A 16,883-nucleotide genomic window follows, 5' to 3' on the forward strand; every position below is an offset into this window, starting at 1 on the left:
GCAAAAATCAGTAAGTGGGACTACATCAAACTAAAAAACCTTCTGCACAGCAAAGGAAACAATCTACAACACGAAAGGACAACCTACAGAATGGGAGAAAATATTTGCAAACCATATTCTGGTAAGTGTTAACATCCAAATTATCTAAATAACTCATACAACCAAGTAACCTCCCCCCAAAAATCCAATTTTAAAATGGCCAAAGTATTTGAATAGACATTTCTCCAAAAAGGACATACAAATGGCCAACAGGCACATGAAAAGGTGCTCAGTATCACCAATCATCAGGGAAATGCAAATCAAAACAACAAGGAAGTTATCACTCACACCTGTGAGACTGGCTATCCTTAAAAAGACAGGAGATAACCAGTGTTGGTGAGGATGTGGAAAAAGAAACCCTTGTGCACTGTTGGAAACTGGTGCAGCCAAAATGGAAAACAATATGGAGGTTCCTCAAACAATTACAAATAGAACTCCATATGATCCATCAGTCCCACTTCCCACTTATATTCAAAGTAAATAAAAACAGGGTCTGGAAGAGTTATCTGCATTTTCACGTTTACCACAGCATTATTCACAACAGCCAGAATATGAAAACAACCTAACCATCCTCAGTAGATGAATGGATAAAACTGTGACACACACACACACACAGACACAATGGAATATTATTTAGCCATAAGAAAGAAGGAAATCCCACCATTTGTGACAACACAAATGGACTTTAAGGACATTAGGAAAACTCAGGTAAGTTTGACAGAGAAAGGCACATACTGCATGGTATCATTTATATGTGGAAGCAAACAAAGTCAAATTCACAGAAACAGTGCAGAGGGGTGGAGGAATTATAGAGAGATTGGTCAATGGTATAAACCTCCAGTAAGAAGGTAAGTTCCGGAGTTCTAATGCACACATTGTGATTACATTTAACAATATTATTATCATATTCCTCAAAGTTGCTAAGACACTAGATCTTAAACACACTAACAACAAGAAAGAAAGGATAATTACAGGACATAATGAATGTGTTAGCTAATGCCCGAGTGGTAATCATACTGCAATATAAAAAGTATCAAATCAAAACATTGCACACCTTGAAGTTACAGGGGGGCAAAAAAGGCTTCTCCTGGCAGATCTCCTGGAGATCTTGATGGGACTTGTAGCCGAGACTCAAGCTCATAACCACCACCCCACCCATGCCCAAGTTGAAGCTGGCCATACTTATGTGGTACACAGATCTACATCCCTAGCCCAAACAACTCCATTCTGAGGCTTTCTCATCAAGAGACCCTCAGCCAACACCATTCCCAGGCATTTCCTTCTGAGGTATTTATGAAAAAATTAAATGTTTATTAAACAAATAAAATTTAATTTCTTCTTGAAAAAAAATTGAATTCTCACAGGCTGATCCCAAATAGTTTATAAAGTGACTAGAATAGGGGATCCCTGGGTGGCTCAGTGGTTTAGCGCCTGCCTAATACTGGAGTCCCAGGATCAAGTCCCAGGATCGAGTCTCCCAGGATCAAGTCCCACGTCAGGCCCCCGGCATGGAGCCTGCTTCTCCCTCCTCCTGTGTCTCTGCCTCTCTCTCTCTCTCTCTCTCTCTCTATGTCTTTCATGAATAAATAAATAAATCTTTAAAAAAATAAAATAAAAATGGGAACATCCCATCTTAAAAAAATAAATAAATAAAAAATAAAAAAATAAAATAAAGTGACTAGAATAGTTCAAGTAAGAGTTGAGTTATTTTTAAGCTTAATCAGCTTGTTTTACATTCTTCTGCAATGAGTAGTAAGGAAAAAAAAGTGTTGCAGTCTTTTTCTGCTTGGTCAACTTTAACAACTGATTTAGCTAAAATTTTAAGAACAAAATGATTACCAAGCAACTTCTGTTATAAAATGCCCTTTATCCAATAATCCAGTTGTCTGACTTCCTGAGGGTTGCTTAAGCATCATCTTCACCAAGACATTTTCCCAGATACCCCTTCACTTACATCGTGGCCCACAATGCGTGAGGTACCACTGCTCACTGGTCCACCAGTGTTCAGTGATTACCACTCTCCCGACATGCCCAACACTGGCTTCCATCTGTTGACTTAAGAATTCTACCCTTTTTGCCCCTCCTCCTCACCTTCCTACTAGCCTCTGAGCTCCTCTGAAGATGCACTATCTCCAAGTCTTGGTACAAATCTGCCACAGAATAGATACTTTGCAAATATTTGCCAAATGAAAACACACACACACCTCTTATAGTCTAAATGGACAGAAATCTTTTGGTCTAACACTCACCTGCCATATAAGAAATTAGAGATACAAAAAGTTTCAATGCTAGAGCCAAGATTAAAAAACCCATTTCCACTACTCAAAGATCTTTCCTTATGTCAGTTCATTAGAAATCTATTTACTTTTAACAATGTAAAATTAACATTTTCAAATACACTTCTGGGAAAAAATCCAAAAGAAACAAAAACCTATGTCCCTACAAAAACATATGCAGCATTATTCATAATAGCCAAGAAGGTAAAAGAACCACAAATGGCCATCAACTGATGAATGGATAAATAAATATGGTATATCCACAGAAGGGAATATTATTTGGCCATAGAAAGGAATACAGTATTAATGCAAACTACAACATGAATAAACCTTGAAAACATTTTATTAAGTGAAAGAAGCCAGACACAAAATTGCATATCCTATGATTCTATAAAATGTGTATAACAGGAAACTGAGACACAGAAATAGATCAGAAGTTGCCTAGGGATGGGGTGATAGGGGCAAGAGGAGTCACTTGGGTATAGTATTCCTTTTCGGAGTCATGAACATTTCTAAAATTGCTTGTGGTGATGGTTGAGCAATTCTGTGAATATACTAGAAACAATTTCATGGTATGTGAATTTTTAACTCAATGAAACTATTATAAATATAATACCTATAATTGCTAACTGATTTATCTGGCATATTAGAATTTGGAAATTCTCATTCACAGATTTTCATTCCATGCTTCCCCAATACAGGTGAAGTGTTGTATAATTAGTAAACCTGAAATTCATTTCAAAAGTCTAAAATGTCATGTTTACATTGCATGTGTACAAAAACACTACATTCAAAATTCTTTCCTATTTATTTTATTTTGATATTTGGAGAATTAGTTGTCTACATAAAGGCTACGTGATCTATAAACCTGAATGCTTGACTCCTCAAAGCATCCTGAATAGAGATTTTTGCTATATTTAAGTGATTTCTATTTGGAATGTTAAATGCTACCCCTTCCTATATTCAAAAGCAAATTGTTTCACTGAGAAAGCATATATGAAGATGAAGTAAATCCAGAAAAGAAAATTTCTTTCTCAGAGAGGTACTATGAATTATTCTGTGGCAAGTCTTCTGCATAAATGGAAACTCACAGATACAGAAATTCAAAGAACCTGTGTTAATATGCTAGCTTGGCTCCAGTGGGAATATACTTAGTCCCGTTATACTCAAGTCAATGACACCGTAGTCACTCAGACTCCCAAGATCAAGCCTAAACTTAAGGTGGATTTCATTGCATTGAAGGTATATTTATTCTTCAGAACCCATTTGCATGATTTCAATGTATTTTTTAATCAAGGTAATTTCACTAGCTGAATTTATCTGAATTTTCAACTTCAGGGTTTTGTTTTTAATACAACATGCTTATAAACAGAACTCTAGATCTTCTCCTTATAAGGAGTAACTTCTACATTTCTTTAAACAGAAAAGCGAGGTTCTCTTATGAGGAAGAGGTTAAAGAAATCCAATATAGGGTCATGTATCATAAATCCCCAAACATTGGGGTAAAACTCTTTTTGAATATTTGTAAAAATGTTGAGTGGCTTTTTTTTTAATCATTTTTATCAGATGAAACCCACTGGTTTCATCTGATAACTCAGTATAATAATATCAAACAATCTTATTTTATCAAAGATTTCTTTAAAAATCTAAGAACAGCTAAGCTACTAGAGTTAACAGTCTCTACTGAAATTTTAACAGATATCTGAGCAGTAGCACATTTTTTGTGATTTATACATTTTAGGAACAACGAATTGCACAGAAATATGCACGGAAGAATAGGAAAATGAACTGGATGTCAACGAGTATTTTTTTTAAACTCACTCTATATAAAGGTTGGATACCCAGGTGGACTGTAAGAAAAAGGAGTGAGGGGGAAATTCTGGGAGAATGCCTTCTAACACTCCTGATAGTTGATTAGTTTAAGAGTAGGGAATTCATTAGGCTGCAATGAACCCCAGGAAATTCATTTGAATCTAAAGTAAGTTTGCATCCTAAAATTCACTGAAGATTCAAAAAGTAGATTCAACATATCTATTACAAGATACATATGAGGCACATAATGAACATTCAGATATTTCTGTAATAATCAAAATAAATTCATAAATTAACGCAAAATGAGCATCCTCAGACATGCTGATTGTCAGGCTCTGCCCAAATACATTGGTTGTATCAATAAAAATCTGTTCTAGGATATATCCTCAAATCACAAGTAAAATTAGAGTGTGTTAAAGGGCTAGGGAAAACATTTTCCAAATACTTTAACTCAAACTTTAAATAGTAATTTGCTGCCTAAGAAGCCATTTACATCCAAATTTGGCACTATTTGCTACCACAGTGGGTACAAATATTTCTGAGTAGTTTTTGCAAAGGGGGCACCAGTCATTTCTAAAATTAACCTTAACTGCTTAGATGCTCCAATTTCCTATGTGAAAGGACTGCTGGGACTCCTCTAAATCTAATTTTATATTTATAAGGAACCTCATAGTCTTCCATTTCGTTTAAAAGTTTATAGATTTTTCTACTCTGAATTAGCCTGAGGTAAGTGACTTTGGTTATTCATTTTTAAAATTTATTTATTAATAAAATAGGAATAAGCTGTCCTACCCAACCCACTGGGTAATCAGAATAATAGCTAATATTTATTAGTCACAATACCACTTTGAAAAGCATAATATTTGATACAGCTAAAAGATAACCCAGTTATATGAAAAAGAAACTATCCTTCATAAGACTTGAGTTTCCCTTGTAGGTGTTGAGGAGAAAAAAAAAAACCTTTTCTTCTACTCTCTTCAGCTCAGAAATGATTAGCCTGTAAATTAAATTAACAAAAGAGATTAGCAGGAGACAAGGCATACAATTTTTATTAATATCTTAGGTGCACGGGAGGTCACAGAAAAGAAGTAAAACACAGAAGTAGTTAGACTCAGGGGCTTATATAACATTTTTTAAAAGAAAAGGGTAAATCCCCTTTTCTTCACAGGACAATGAATTCTGAGTGACTACACAATATATGGGGGAAACTAACGGAAGAGCTATTTTAATAAAGTTTATTTATGCAGACTCACCTCAGTGCCAACTCCCCAAATCTAGTAAGAAAGAGTCACTCTCTTTCTTTCCCACAGGACAGGATGATGGATACCTTTATGAAGGAAATTCATGCCCTGCTTTTAGGCAGGTAAGGGGAGGACAGAAAATTCTTCCGGCATCTGCTGACTGAATTTCCTTCAGCTCAAAATAACCCTCATACCAAAGTGGGGTAGCACTTTGAGGTAGCATATCTGAATACCCTTAATGGGCAAGTCTGTCACTTTACGGGTCAGTTTTTATTTCCTTCTTCTATAGCAGAGGAAGGAGAAAAGAACAAATCAGAGATGGAAAGGTAATGAATTTAGCCAGACTAGCTGTATCATATCACTACTCAACTCTCCCCTCTACCTATCAAAAATGTACATAGTGAAAAAGCTATGGAACCCTGTAAATGGATGCCAGAACATGCATCTTTCCCTGTCAACAAGTGAATCTACAGAACTCAACAGGTAATTCAGGAAATGCACTAAACTTTGCTTTTCTACTAAATATATTGGCAGGGAAAGCAAGCAAATATGAGGACACTTCAACCAGAAGTAACATTTTTACATGAATACAATCTCCATTTTATTTTCATTTATCTTCTGACAAGGCAGGGAAAGAGATCTGGAAACAAACAGATCTAGACTCAAAGTCTGGCTCCACCATTTAATAGTTTTATGAGCTCTGGCAAGTTGTTACTGTCACTGAACCACTATCTCTTTATCTATAAGCAAAGATACTTTATGAGGAACTAATAACACCTCCCTGACAGGTATATGGTAAGAATGAAATAAATTTAAGTCAGATAAGAAATGTAAAATGCCTGGCAAAATACAAGACTGAAGTGTTATTTCTTTTATCTTCCCCTACTTTCTAAAGGGACTTCAGAATTTTCTCTTCATTTTATTTTGACCTAAACCTAAAGGAATAGATGCTATCATTTATAACATAAAGATATCATAGAATTAGCAACAGGGTACCTTTTGAGAGCACTTTCTTTTCTTTCTCCATAGTACAGAAGACATACCCAAATCCTTGAAGAAGGGTCAAGAGACAGAGTGAACAGAGTTCACTGATTATTTTTATTTAGTATCTGTAGAATAGAAGAGAATGCCAGCATTCTATCAGATATTTTCAATATCAGTAAGATTTTTGTGCTCCAGCCAGACATAAAGAACATTAAAAAAAAAGTTAGTTAATTCCATCAATTTCAAAGTTCTTTAAAGTTCAGGGGAAAGATATTTAATTATCTTATGAGCCAAAGAAATACAAAATCCAAAGTATTACAGACTACATTCTCTACATGAGATTAGGGATGTGGGCTGTATGGTTAAGAAGGAACTAACTTAGTACCTCCCTGTTACCTATAAATAAAGTTTAGTGTATCTATGAAATGAAATGACATAAATCTGATAAGCATCTTGTTCAAATTCCTCACACGGTCTCAAAAGTTGAGAAAACTACTTGGGATAACATAATCCTAAAGAGATTTATAATTAAATGTAAAAAATATTTGGGAGAATCAAACACCTTTCATTACTATTATATAATAATAAGTTCAATTACATTTTAAAGACCCGTAACTTTTAAGAGAATTTGGTCTATTATGGTGATAGGCCAGACTTATAATTCCAACCAAAAGACAAAATTGAGTAACTGATTTAGATCAATGATTCTAAGTATTTCTACCTAACTCTATATACACAGTATTGACATATTAGGGGAATTTTAGAGTCACTTTATTTATTATTTATTTATTTATTTATTTATTTATTTATTTATTTATTTATGAGAGACACAGAGAGAGAGGCAGAGACATAGGCAGAGGAAAAAGCAGGCTCCCTTTGGGGAGCCTGAAGCGGGACTCTATCCCAGGACTCCAGGATCATGACCTGAGCCAAAGGCAGATGCTCAATCACTGAGGCACCCAGATGCCCCTAGAGTCACCATACTTATAATTTTAACCTGTGAGATATGTATAGGAACTATGCTGTTCTCAGAAAAATATTTAAGTCAAATATAATAAATTTTACATAGAGTTATAAATGGCTTAAGGTATTTAAGTTTGTAAATGTGACTAAGTATCATTCAAAACCTTTAAATTGTTCAAATTTGACAGACCTGGAACAACAATAATATGACTTAATACAAGCTGAATTTACATGCCAAAGGTAAAACTAGGAATTTGAGGGCAGCCCAGGTGGCTCAGCATTTTAGTACTGCCTTCAGCCCAGGGCCTGATCCTGGAGACCCGGGATCGAGTCCCACATTGGGCTCCTTGCATGAAGCCTGCTTCTCCCTCTGCCTGTGTCTCTGCCTCTCTCTCTCTCTCTCTCTCTCTCTCAGGAATAAATAAATAAATTCTTTAAAAAAAAGAAAAAAAAACTAGGGGGCAGCCGAGGTGGCTCAGCGGTTTAGCGCCACCTTCACACCGCCTGCAGCCCAGGGTGTGATCCTGGAGACCTGGGATCGAGTCTCGCGTCAGGCTCCTTCCATGGAGCCTGCTTCTCCCTCTGCCTGTGTTTCTGCCTCTCTCTGTCTCTCATAAATAAATAAAATCTTTATTTTTTTTAAATAAAATCTTAAAAAAAAAACCTAGGAATTTGAATCTTCACTTTACATATTAATTTTTAACGTCAATATAATCTCTGGGTAATTTTTTCTGCATGTAATCACCATGCTCAGGAGTGCTAAAAACATTAAATTAGTAAGGCAAATTTAATGACAGATTTTAAAAGTGCTACTACTTCTACAGAATATGAACTCATATAATCCCTTCAACCATCAGTGGTTACTGAATACTGAAGGTAAAAGTAAATAACTCTTTCCAAAAGTAAAATGAAATACTTACTAATCTTGACACGCTCTGTGCTTTCATTTATACCCAAATTAAATCTAGAATGTCATAATGAAAGAACACTCCTGACTTAGTCTGGATATAAACGAAACTTCATTTTACTTTCTACTCGTAGCTCATTAACTATTTTCATTAACTTTGTAGTAGTCATTCATTAACTATTTTCTCAACTTTGTAATCTGTAAAATATGTAACTGCATTCATCCTTGGTATTTTTAAACCATATTGCTGTTGTAAAATGGAATTTGGGCAGCAATACAGAAAATGTTTCTTTTCCTTGAAAATAACCAAGTCAATTTAAAAAAGAAATTGTCTATACAATCTGGGATTTTAGCCAGGTTTTAATTTTTATGAATGGAAATAAATGTGTAATCAATGTAACAAAAATGCAAATACAGTCACAAAGCTTAGCTTAATTTTGCTGATGACTTAATGAAGCCACAGAATATTAACCCGAGCACTAATTTGATACAGCCATTTGTTATGTTTTAGGGCTCAACACTCAGTTATTCCTAAAATAACTCCCACAGTCCCACTATAACAAATAACAACCAACAAAAAGTTTGAATGGAAAACGTACACATTCAGTTAGTGAACATTTTTCAGCACCTGCCTTATGCCAGGTATCAGGGGTAAAGAGGTGAATAAGAAAGGCAATGTCATGGAGCATAGATTCTAATAGGAGAGGAATAACTGAAGAAGAATACATCAGGTATCAAGAAGTTACATTGTGAAAACAAAAACTGGGGGATCCCTGGATGGCGCAGCGGTTTGGCGCCTGCCTTTGTCCCAGGGCGCAATCCTGGAGACCCGGGATCGAGTCCCATGTCGGGCTCCCGGTGCATGGAGCCTGCTTCTCCCTCTGCCTGTGTCTCTGCCTCTCTCTCTCTCTGTGTGTGACTAGCGTAGATAAATAAAATAAAATAAAAAAATAAAATAAAATAAAATAAAATAAAATAAATAAAATAAAATAAAATAAAATAAAATAAAATAAAATAAAATAAAATAAAATAAAATAAAATAAAATAAAATAAAATAAATAAAAAACTGATTCAATGGAGCCTAAGAGGCTAAGGTAAACTGGAGAACAGGGAAGGCCTGTAGGCATGGTGACCTGGATACCAGGAACTGGCCACAGAAATATCTGGAAGAAGGGGAAGGTTCAGGCTAGAGAGACATTTGGATCAAAGCCAGAGGCCACAGGATCAGGTGTCAAATTTATAAACTCTTTATGGTAGGTACATTATTCACAGAATGTGAATAGCTTCTACCATGTTTTTGGCAAGTGTTGGGTCTACTGAGACCCACTGGCCTCATTTTAAGCTTTTTTGCACACAAAGCACACATTATGTCTTACCTTCAGTGGGCACTTAGAAGTCACTCTTATGTCCAATTAATGATTAATAGAATATCAATGTTTCACACACTTTTTAATATAAAAAAAAGTTTATTAGCTACTCGTAAAATTTCAACCCAGAAATCATGACAGCAGACCTATCAAATCTACAGGTGCCTTCTCATAACTAGTTGGTCAAGATATCAAGAAAAAATTAAAATTGCCTTACTTAGTAGGCTTACTTCCTATTATTACTGATGTTCCAACAAAAAGAGGTATGGTGAGCGGGGTTCTAGCAAAGTTGGCTTAGTGTGATCAACCAGGTAACAATTTTTAACTTCACCAAAGCTAATCACTATAAGTCTCTTTGATAGCAAGAGAAAAAAGTAAGAATCCAGATTCCTTTATTTGTTAAATGATGAAAATTTGCCCCCAAATTTTACACAGATAATTTCAGAGGTAACAGACAATATATAGAAAATGTACTAAAGATAATGTAGTTTTATTAATACATCAGATTTATGCCAGGAAAAAAAAGTTTAAAAATGAGGTGCATACCACCTTCAATAATACAATAAACCTACAGCCTATATAAATATCCTCATCAGGAAAAAAAAAAAACAAAAACAAAAACAAGAGAAACCATATCAATCCCCTTTACCTAACCTTTGGAACCCAGCTCTATCCACACCTGACAATATCCAGCTAGTCGCACTTCCAACTGCCTCCTGATCATTCTTCCTACAATTCTGGCTTCCATCCTTCCACCAATACTCCCCCAAAACATTCTTTTTTCCTTTTCTATCCAGCAGAATCACTTTTTCACAAGACTCTTCCTTCTTTCAGACATAGTCTTCCACGAATGTTATCAATAATATTGACAGGGTTGTACTCAGAAACACAAACATTTTTAAGGGATGAGAAACTCCAGGGCTACCCTCGTCAGGTATGATGGCTGAGTAGCTAGACTGGAATCTGGGCTGCCCTACCCCTTTATGCTATGAATGACTGAGGCAGAAACTGTCTTCCCCTTCAGCTATCTGGGGTAGTGCCAAGAATAAGTCCACTATTAACAAAGAAAATCTGCTGCAGTATAGTTTTAAAACAAAGGATATAGGGAATGAAATTTTCTACTTGTTCCAAAATAAGACATAAAACTTGAGAACTCTGTGATTTAATAAGTCTCATCTATGCTAAAAGAAATATAGAATATAATGATAATTATATTTTGAAAGATATATTTAAGTATGATGGAAAACCACTTTGATGTTTAACAATTTATGAAAAGAAAAGCTAAAAAAAAAGAAAAAAGAAAAACTTATCACGTATACTGATATCTGGATACCAGAAGCTGTGGGAAAGTAGTTATCTTTTAATTACCCACATCTTTGCAAATACTGACAAATGAAATTCTGAATCTAAACATGAATGCTAGCTCATCTGATCTATTTTCATTGAGACACTGATTGAAGCCGTCCTATACACTGTGTACACTGAATTAGGGTCTGTGGAGTTAAGAAAGGTAGGATTTGATTTCAGGGGGCTGGCGATCTACATATGTAAACTACTTCTATATTTTAAATAAAAGTGAATATTCATACAAAAATTAACATAAGCCATCAGGCTTGGGAATTCAGAGGAAAGAAAAATTACTTAAAGATACCAATATGACGACAGAATTATTTAAGAAAAAAAATCTAATACATTTATTGCTCCCATTTGCCTTTACACTTAGAAGTATAACTCATGGGGACAAAAACATATGTTCTAGAAAACACTTTTTTTTTACCAGTGCTGCATCAATTTATAAAATTTTAACCAGTCATACTACAGTGCAACTTCCATTGACTTACAAAAATTAATCACTCGGTGACACCTAAAGAAGGAAAGAACTTGGGCAGCCGGGTGGCTCAGCGATTTAGCGCTGCCTTCAGCCCAGGGTGTGTTCCTGGAGGCCCGGGATTGAGTCCCGTGTCCAGCTCCCTGCATGGAGCCTGCTTCTGCCTGTGTCTGTGTCTCTCTCTCTCAATCTCTCTCTCTCTCTCATGAATAGATAAATAAAATCTTAAAAAAAAAATTTAAAAAGAAGGAAAGAACTCAACTAGGTAACATGTCAGTACTATACAAAAAGAATCCATTTGTTTAGTCAAATTAAAAACGACAGTGATATTAAATGCAAAATGAAGAATGAAGAAATGACATGCAATAAGAAATTGATATTTACAAACAAAATGAAAGATTTAAAATCCATCCTTGGGACACCAGGGGGTGGTTATATTTTTATTTGGAAATAAACCTGAACCCAAGAATATTAACACTCACTATGTTTCCAATAAGGTTTCTCACTTGCAGCTAATTTCTCTTTTGAAAGCTTGTGTAACAAATCAACTGTGTTTTTTCTGAAATGCCCAGAGGTACTTTAGCACAGGGGTTCACATAGCAACAAAATGAGACATGCCTCCTGAAATGATGGCTTGGAAGTTTATCCAGCAGCATTCACTCGTGGAAGGAATCCAACCAAGCTGGGGACCAGAAGTAACTGGACTGGCAACAGGATAGAATGAGCAACACTGCAACAGGTACAGGCTGGCAGGTAGGCAGGCAGGCCTGGCAGCAGAAAGCAAAATTCCAGCTAAGGCTGCCAAGGTACCATGAAGGCAGGATAACCAAGCACAGGAAGCAAGAAAGTCTCCTTCCCTCACAGCAGCAACAGAACCCCTAAACTTCCCCAATTGAATCAATACTGGCTCCAAAGCCTAAGTCAGGACTGATCACAAAGTGGGGCAAGCTTACAGGAGACTGTAACTTTGGAGACAGTCCTGCAAGTTATCTCAATATCAGAACTACAAGTAGGAAAGTAAAATATCTGAAGTCCTACCTCTCCCTCAAATACGCACTGATATTGAAAACCAACAGAAACAACATATTTGCAACAACTGAGAATTGACTGAGAATATCTATTCCTCTCCTATGAGGAAATTCAGTGCCCAGACAGTTAGGGGAACTAAGAAAAGTAAAACACGTCGAGTTCAGATATTTTTATAGGACAGCAATTAGAGCAAAAAAGAAAGTACTATCCAGTGGGAATCAAAGGAAATAGGAGGACTATTTTGGGCATTTTGTAATAGAAAAAGATTCTGAATCTCCTACAGGTTATTCTTGATTATCCATGCCACAGGAAGAGCATTGGGGAATGGATAAAATGAAGCAACAGATATTACAAAAATGATTACACTTGGATATAGATTTTAAGAAGTAAAAATTTTACACTAAATTTGTTTTACTACAATATGAACCAAACAGTGTGCTACTTATTTTTTAAGATTTTATTTATTTATTCATGAGAGACACAAAGAGAGAGACAGAGACATAGGCAGAGGGAGCCTGCTGCGGGACTCGATACCAGGACTCCAGGATAACCACCTGAGCCAAAGCAGATACTCAACCACTGAGCTACCCAGGTGCCCAATAGTGTACTATTTAATGTTGCTTAAAATATGCGTAAATCTTCAGACAAAAACATAAGAGAGCTTAATACCAATAAGCTATTAATACCAATAATCCCTTATTCGAAGAGGTACACTTCAGGAAAACTTTCCAGATCCCAAAGGAAAATCTAGAATACAAAATAAATAGTGAAAAAAGAAAATGAAAAACAGGTGCATAAACTGTACATAAATAAACAATGGTAGTGTTAATAATAATTGCCTAACCTGATAAATTTTTTAAAAGATCTAAAATATAGACAACTTTGTAAACATAGGAAGAAGAGGAATAAAATTACTTCAGTGGTTCAGAGGAGAGTAAAAACATTGAGTAACGTTAGACTTTAAGATACACAGATATACATATATAAACAAATAAAAACACACATTTCTAGAGCAACCAAATAAAAATTGACACTAACTTACAAACTAAGGAGAATACAAAGCAAGTCTGAAGGAAAAGCTCAAGAATTCATGAAAAGGAAAGGAAAAAAGAGGAAAAGCAGCCAAAATGGAAGTATACACACACAAAAAAAACGCTCAAAATAAATACAATAATCATAATAAATCTAAATAGATCAAACCCCCTATTTAAAAGAAAAGTTTGATTTAAAAAATCAATAGTACACTATTAGGCGCCTGGGTAGTTCAGTGGTTGGGTATCTGCTTTGGCTCAGGTGGTTATCCTGGAGTTCCGGGATTGAGTCCCGCAGCAGGCTCCCTCTGCCTATGTCTCTGTCTCTCTTTATGTCTCTCATGAATAAATAAATAAAATCTTAAAAAATAAGTAGTGCACTAGGGAAGCCTGGGTTTAGCACCGCCTTCAGCCCAGGGCGTGATCCTGGAGACCCGGGATTGAGTCCCATATGGGGCTCCTCGCATGGAGTCTGCTTCTTCCTCTGCCTGCATCTCTGCCTCTCTCTCTCTCTCTCTCTCTCTCTCCCTGTGTCTCTTATGAATAAATAAAATCTTTTAAAAAATATATAGTGGTATGCTGCTCATAAATATGCCTAAGACATAACGACACAAAAAGTTTGCAAGCAAAAATATTTTTTAAAAAGATATACTAGGGCAACAAAGGAAGACTGACATATAGCTCTATTTGTACCAAATGTAACAGACCTCAAGCAGAAATAATGAAATGACATATAAGATACAGAAGGAAAGAATGACTTAAAAAAATATGAAGGAAAATGTAACACCTCGAAACGCGTACGTACTTAAATAGCTTCAAAATACATAAATAAAATTGTCAAAGAGAAATACAATTCTTATTATTAATATATAAACCTAATAAAACACTCAGCAAACATACATACCAAACTTGAGTTAATGTGTATATACAGAAAATTGTTGTCATGAACTAGAGACTACCAACTCCTTTCAAGCATATGGGGAACAGCTACAAAAACTAGCCATGAACTAAGCCCTAAAGCCAGTCTTAATTTCAAAGTAATTAGTATCATATAGACCATATTCTCTGATCATAATGAAAGTTCAAAATAAATAACAAAAACATAACTGGGGGGACATGAATTAGAAAATGTTAAAACTTCTAAATAACTTACAGGTATAGGAGTAATCAGTATAGAAATCAGGAAATAGGGATCCCCGGGTGGCTCGGCGGTTTAGCACCTGCCTTCAGCCCAGGGCTTGATCCTGGAGTCCCTGGATCGAGTCCCACATCGGGCTCCCTGTATGGAGCCTGCTTCTCCCTCTGCCTGTGTCTCACCTCTCTCTCTCTCTCTCTCTGTCTCTCATGAATAAATAAATAAAATCTTAAAAAAAAAAGAAATCAGGAAATACTATAAAGTGAATAGTAAAAGCATACTAATATAAAAATTTGTGACATTTAGGTAAAGCAGTACATAGCAAAATTCAGTCCTAAATTCTCATATTAGAAAGGAAGAAAGAGGGAAAAAATCACTGAGCTAAGCATCAAATTAAGAATTTACAAAAAGAGCAGACCAAAAAAAACAAAGGAAAGGAAGAAAAAAGAAATAGCCAGAATTAACAAAACAAAAAATACCAGAGAAGATCAAGAGACACAAGCTGGTTCTTTTGAAAAGACTAAATATGGCCTATCTCTACAATAAATTAATAAGATAAGTTAACAATATTAAAAACTACAGATACAACAGAAATGCAAAAATGAGACAAGGGCACCTGAGTGGTTCAGTCAACTAACCATCTGCCTTCAGTTCAGGTCAGGATCCCAGAGTTCTGGGATCGAATCCTGCATCAGGGAGTCTGCTTCTCCCTCTCCTTTATACTTCTGCACCCGCTCATGCTCTCTCTCTCTCAAATAAATAAATACAAGGGATCCCTGGGTGGCACAGTGGTTTGGCACCTGCCTTTGGCCCAGGGCGTGATCCTGGAGACCCGGGATTGAATCCCACGTCGGGCTCCCGGTGCATGGAGCCTGCTTCTCCCTCTGCCTGTATCTCTGCCTCTCTCTCTCTCTCTCTCTCTCTGTGACTATCATAAATTAAAAAAAAGAAAAAGAAAAAAAGAAATTTCCATTTAAAAAATAAATAAATAAATAGTCTTAAAAAAAATAAAAATGAGATAATATTATAAACCACTTTTGAAAACCAGACAAAATGCACAATGTCCCAGAAAATATAACCTACCAAATTGTCTCAAAAATGACTTTAAAATTAAGAGTGCTATAATCTTTAAAGATATTGAATGAAAACTTTAAATCTCACAAACAAAAAAATGTCTATTTGGTCTCACAAGAAACTGATTCAAACACTCAAGAAAGATCAATCCAGCATTACACAAACTATTTCAGAAAATAGGAGAAGAACCACTCTCTGGGGCCCTTGTGTGAGACTGGTATAACACTTATACCAAAACCAAGCAAACAGTAGAAGGAAGGAAAACCATGGGGCTTGTCTCACTCACAAAGACTGACTGGTACAAGCCTCTTGAAGAAAATGTTAATAAATAAAATCACCCAGTGAATTAAAAATGCAATAATTAGATTTATCTCAGGAATTCAAGAGCAGTTTAACATCACACCATTAACACCTATTAATATAATCAAAGGAGAAATCTTCTATGATCATCTAAATAGATACAGAAAAAAAGTTCGATGAAACTCAATATCCAATCAAAATTTAAAAACAAGAATACCAAGTAAATAACTGAAGAGAACTTTCTTAACCTGATAATGAATATCTACCAAAAAATGACAGCAAATGTCATATGTAATAATAAAATATTGAAATCACTTCCATTAAAATGAAGAACAAGACAAAAAAAGTCCACTACCACCACGTCTTGTCAATATTTTAAGGAAGATCCTAGTAAGACAAGGAAAAGAAGACAAAGTTATAGGCTTACAAAATAAATAAATTATAATTGTTAAGCTATTGTATGATTATCTTTTTTAGAAAACTCAATAAATCTATAAGAATAATTTTGAAATTAAAGTCAGAAAGTCACCAGTCACAACATTAAAAGTTACCTTTCAATTTATGGGTAAGAAAATAGACTATTTACATTACCAATAAAAAAAAATTTAAACAAAAGTTATACAACTTATAAAAAAATAAAATTGAACATACAATTTTATACAATTTTATATAAATTTATAAAAATTTATATAAATTTATATAAATTTTATACAATTATAAAATTTATACAATTTATAAAATAAAGATATTAAAGAAGACTGAGGGGCACCTGGCTGGCTCAGTCAGTGGATCGGGTGATTCTTGATCTTAGGGTTAAGTTTGAGCCCCACCCTGGGTATAGAGAAGAAAAAAATCTTTTTTAAATTTTTTAAAAGATTTTATTTATTTATTTGAGAG

At 35.1% G+C, this 16,883-nt stretch overlaps 1 protein-coding gene and 1 long non-coding RNA gene across 24 annotated transcripts in view; one reads left to right on the forward strand and one right to left on the reverse strand.

Moving 5' to 3' along the window:
- The window catches only part of PPP1R9A (protein phosphatase 1 regulatory subunit 9A), a 312,092-nt gene that overhangs the window by 254,467 nt on the left and 40,742 nt on the right, over nucleotides 1–16,883 (reverse strand). The gene's annotated exons all lie outside the window — the stretch shown is intronic.
- The window catches only part of LOC140609530 (uncharacterized), a 28,708-nt gene that overhangs the window by 1,488 nt on the left and 10,337 nt on the right, over nucleotides 1–16,883 (forward strand). The gene's annotated exons all lie outside the window — the stretch shown is intronic.

This window comes from Canis lupus, chromosome 18 (assembly GCF_048164855.1).
Source record: "Canis lupus baileyi chromosome 18, mCanLup2.hap1, whole genome shotgun sequence".
In the NCBI taxonomy this organism is placed as follows: domain Eukaryota; kingdom Metazoa; phylum Chordata; class Mammalia; order Carnivora; family Canidae; genus Canis; species Canis lupus.